The sequence below is a fragment of the Alosa pseudoharengus genome, unplaced genomic scaffold, assembly GCF_046254945.1.
Source record: "Alosa pseudoharengus isolate Yale_2024_CS ecotype anadromous, Long Island Sound unplaced genomic scaffold, YU_APseudo_1.1 YU_APseudo_1.1_scf_8, whole genome shotgun sequence".
In the NCBI taxonomy this organism is placed as follows: domain Eukaryota; kingdom Metazoa; phylum Chordata; class Actinopteri; order Clupeiformes; family Clupeidae; genus Alosa; species Alosa pseudoharengus.
The window spans coordinates 6,894,204-6,899,203 of NW_027468870.1; positions in this window are offsets into that span (position 1 = coordinate 6,894,204).

Genomic DNA, 5,000 nt, shown 5'->3' on the forward strand with positions numbered 1-5,000 from the left:
AGGTAGAGAGAGGGGGGGAGAGGTATAAAAAGAGAGGGGGAGGGGGGGGAGGGAGAGAGAGAGAGAGGGATAAAAAGAGAGAGAGAGAGAGAGAGGGATAAAAAGAGAGAGGGAGAGGGAGGTAGAGAGAGGGGGGGAGAGGTATAAAAAGAGAGGGGGAGGGAGGGAGAGAGAGGGAGAGAGAGAGTGGGGGAGGGAAAGAGAGAGAGAGGGAGGGGAGGGAGAGAGAGAGAGAGGGAGAGAGAGAGAGAGGGATAAAAAGAGAGGGAGAGGGAGGGAGAGAGAGGGGGAGAGAGGTATAAAAAAAGAGGGGGAGGGAGAGAGAGGGGGGAGGGAAAGAGAGAGAGAGGGAGGGGAGAGAGAGAGGGATAAAAGAGAGGGAGAGGGAGGGAGAGAGAGGGGGGGAGAGAGAGAGGGGAGAGGGGAGGAGAGAGGGGGGGGAGGGGAGGAGAGAGAATGAAAGGGAAGGAGAGAGAGGAAGAGATGTAAGGAGAGAAAAAGGGAGATAGAGAAACAGAGAGAGTGACACACCCACAGAGAAAGTGAGACAGAGAGAGGGAGAGAGAGAGAGAAACAGAGGGAGAGAGAGGGAGGAAGTAAGAGAAATGAAGTGTGAGTGTGTGCACATGTGCAGTGTCAGGTGCAGTTCTGTGCTTTAATCACGGCTCACAGAGCAGGCAGGCCACAGACAGAACACTCCTCTCTTTGGGACCTGTGTGTGTGTGTGTGTGTGTGTGTGTGTGTCAGACAGAACACTCCTCTCTTTGGGACCTGTGTGTGTGTGTGTGTGTGTGTGTGTCAGACAGAACACTCCTCTCTTTGGGACCTGTGTGTGTGTGTGTGTGTGTCAGACAGAACACTCCTCTCTTTGGGACCTGTGTGTGTGTCAGACAGAGCACTCCTCTCTTTGGGCTGTGTGTGTGTATGTGTATGTGTGTTTGTTAGACAGAACACTCGTCTTTTTCGGAACAGGGGAGTGTATGTGTGTGTCAGGAAAAACACCCGTAAATACACACACACTCTCTAACTCAACACTAGCACACACTCCTTCTCTCTAACACACTCCCTTCCATCTTGTTCGATCTGAATTCAACTCCATACTGTACCGGTCCCTCTTTCTAACTTCCCTCTAACTTGTGTGACTGCACACACACACACACACACACACCAGCCCCAGTGTGTTATTAAATGTCCTGTTATGCATCACCAGATGTCAGACGCAAAGACTGGGACTACTACTCAGGCGGTGGAGCGCCATTATGTACTTTTTTATACTATTGTGTGTCCATCTTCATCTATTGTCTGTCCATCTTCATCTATTGTGTGTCCATTATTTTAGCATCAGTGCATTTGTGACGACACGTTTTAGTGTTGATGTGTTAGTCAGTCTTACGAGTTGTTGCTGTGTTAATGAGTTATGAGTCAATGAGTGTGTGTTTGTTAATGAGGGGGTGAGTGTGTGTGTTAATGAACTGCCATGACAACTCCATGCGTCCAGGGTTGCTGATTAATGATTGTGTGTGTGTGTGTGTATGTTATTGAACTGGAATGACGTGTCCATGTGTTCAGTGTTGTTTATGGAGCTGTTATGAGCTGAACCCATAGGGCAAGAAACCACAGCTGACACAGAATATCTCTAATCTTTATGCATGTTCATAATCACCAGTTTAAAGATACACAGTCAGGTATATACTAGAACACAGCATCACAGGGGTGTGGGGGGGCTAGTGGTTGCCTAGCAACATGGGGTGGGGGTGAACCCCTCAGAACCCACACAGAAGGCAAAGCTTTAGAGAGAGGGCAGAGAGAGAGAGAGAGAGAGAGAGGAAGAAAGAGAGAGAGAGAGAAAGAAGGCAGAGAAAGACAGAGCAGGGAGAGAGAGGAGAAAGAGAGAACAAGTGGGCAGAGAGAGAGAGAGAGACAGAGAGAGCAGGAAGAAAGAAAAAGAGGGATAGTTACTCATGTTATCAGTTATTCAATGTGACACTGAGAATGGCACTTTTATGTTCAACTTTGTTTGTCAGTTTGTTATGTATGTATGCCACCAAGTGTGTTGTGTGTGTCTGTGTTGTGTGTGAGGTAATCCCTGTGTGTGTGTGTGTGAGACAGAGAGTGTTTTGGAGTGTATCTGTTTGCTATGATATGTTGTATATGAGAGGTATCCTGTGGATAAGATGTCTGCTGAAGTATAAAGTGTGTGCGTGTATAAAGTGTGTGTAGTCAGTATATATATGTGTGTGTGTGTGTGTTTGATTAGGCAGCCCAGTCCTGAGCGAGCAAGTCTGCCTGACAGGAAGTGATGTCATGGCTATATTCAAACACAGCTCTTAGAGAGAACAGAGGAGGATCTTCAAATACAGGTTTAATAGAATACACCGATCACCATCATTAATAACACACTTTGTTTCTTTTTTTTGTTTGTTTCTTTGTTTTTGTATTTATTTATTTGTTTATTTGTTTACTCCTGCTCAGCCTTGCGCGGGATAACAGGCCCCTGGGAGAGCATCCTCCATCATGGCTTAGCAAAGGTTCCTTATTATTGCTTACAAGGGGAAGCGGGCGGCCACACACACACAGTGATGGGGGAAAAGGGTGGGGGGGGGGGGGGGGTACATAACTCCAATCTGAAGCATTGGAGACAGGGGCAGTGGAATGTATGTGTGTGTGTGTGTGTGTGTGTGTGTGGCTGTGCTGACATAATGTGGGGTGTGTGTAAAAGCAAGCGGTGGTGGCCGTGGGGGTGTCTGGGGGGAGAGGGGGGGCAGGTATGGCACCGAGCAATGCCGCCGGGTATCTAACTACTGCTGTGTGTTGTACAACGGAGGGGGTTGGACCCTTCTGGGTGTGTGAAGGTCGCTGTTGGGACTCCCCACACACACAAGCAAGAACATTGGTCTAGGGTTCCAAACACACGCTTGCAAGAGGATCACAGTCAGGGTTCTACACACTCACACACACACACACACTCTGCAGGGCTCCTAGGCGGTATGTGTGTATGTGTATGTGTGTTTGTGTGACGCTACAAAGCCACGAGTGAGCAAAAGTCTTGAGTTGGTGAACAGGGCTGAAGTAAAGTAACACATAAACACACACGCACACAGAACCACTTCTAGTAAAGTAACACACACACACACACACACACACACACACACACATATACACATACAGTCGCAGTCAGAACATGTATACACACACGTACACATATACTTTACAAGTGAGTTTACTACAATTCCAATATATCATGAGTGCCCTGTAAGATAGTATAGGAGAGGGGGGGGGGCGGGAGCTGACCACGTGGCATCACAGCTCGATGGCCGCACACACACACACACACACTCACACTCCCGCCCCGCCAGTCAGTCAGCGGAGAGGCCTTCAGGAATATCCTCACCACCCAACCATCCATCCGTCCGTCCATCCACTTGGCCAGTGACGGCGTCTCTTCAGCTCGTCCACACAGCCGCTTCTCCGAGAGGTAGCCCCTCCCTTCCCCACAGGTACATCCCCCATTGGACAGTTCAGTCATGGAGCCCCCTCCCCCCCCCATTCTCCTCAATCTCTCAGCCTACTATGCCTCATCGCCCCCGGCAACCCCTGAGGCTCCTCGGAGTGTTCCGTGTACATTCTAGAACTTGTTATACATTCTGTTCCCCGGGAGACACCATGGCAACTTCCGTCACACAGGACCCCCCTCTGAGGGCCTGCAGCTGGGGGGGGGGGGTGCTGGTGCCGGTGCCGGGGCCTCCTCAGGGCGCAGTGGCAGCAGCGTCCACCAGGGGGGGTGGACCGCAGAGAGAAGAGGGACCAGAGCGGGAGACGAGTGGGGGTTGGAAGAAGGGAGCTGATGGAGGTTACATTTGAAAATGGCACCAGGGGTGTGTGTGTGTGTGTGTGTGTGTATCTGAGTATGTGTGTGTGTGTGTGTATCTGAGTATGTGTGTGTGTGTGTATGTTTGTGGGTGTGTGTGTATATCTGAGTGTGTGTGTGTGTGTGTATGTTTGTGTGTGTGTGTGTGTGTATATATATCTGTGTGTGTGTGTGTGTGTTCAGAGGGGTAGTCTACACACAGAGTGAGATGTGAAGAGTGTGTTCTGGCCTTGACTATGGGCTAAACTCTAAGTGGCCTCTCCCTCACCTGCTGTTAAAGTGGTTTACCAGGTCCAGGTGACAGAGTCAAGCTCACAGTCACATCCCATCAGCCTGAGCTCATCTATCTGACCTCCTCTCTGGAGACAGCTAGGGGGCGCCGTGACGATAAAGGCTTCTGAGCGAACACCTGTAGCTCCCTGATCACTCACACACACACACACACACACACACACAGATAGACACACACACGCACAGCAGGAAACTTAACTCCTAGGAAGCCCCTCACTGGTGATGGCTGTAGTGTTTTTATGCTCACTGCACACACTCCTGAACTTGCCACCTGTCAGTGATCTGCAGTGTGTGTGTGTGTGTGTGTGTGTGTGTGTGTGTGTGTGCCGGAAGGCAAAGCTCATCTCTGTCCACCCCATCAGGTACGTAAAGATGGAGAGATGCTCTTTGGTTTAACAACGAATGAGAAATAAAAGCTGGCAAGGCTGGACGTGTGGGCGGGTCCTTCAGCTGAGGAGCGCAACACACCTCTCGTCACCTCACTGGCCTGCTGCTTGGCGCGTGGTGGCCATGGTTACGGCAAGAGGCTGCTTCCTGCTGATGGACAGTGAGAGCCTGACTCTAAACGCTGACTGACTACAGAGAGGAGGGGCCACAAGATGGCAGCCGTGACTCTAACACCACTCTGGTATGAACACACACACATCTGTACATGTTTATAAGGACCTGTGTGTGTGTGTGTGTGTGTATGTGAGTGTGTGTGTGTGTGTGTGTGAGTGTGTGTGTGTGTGTGTGTGTGTGTGTGTGCGTGTGTGAGTGCGTGTGTGAGTGTGAGTGTGTGTGTGTGTGCGTGTGTGCGTGTGTGCGTGTGTGTGTGTGTGAGTGCGTGCGTGCGTGAGTG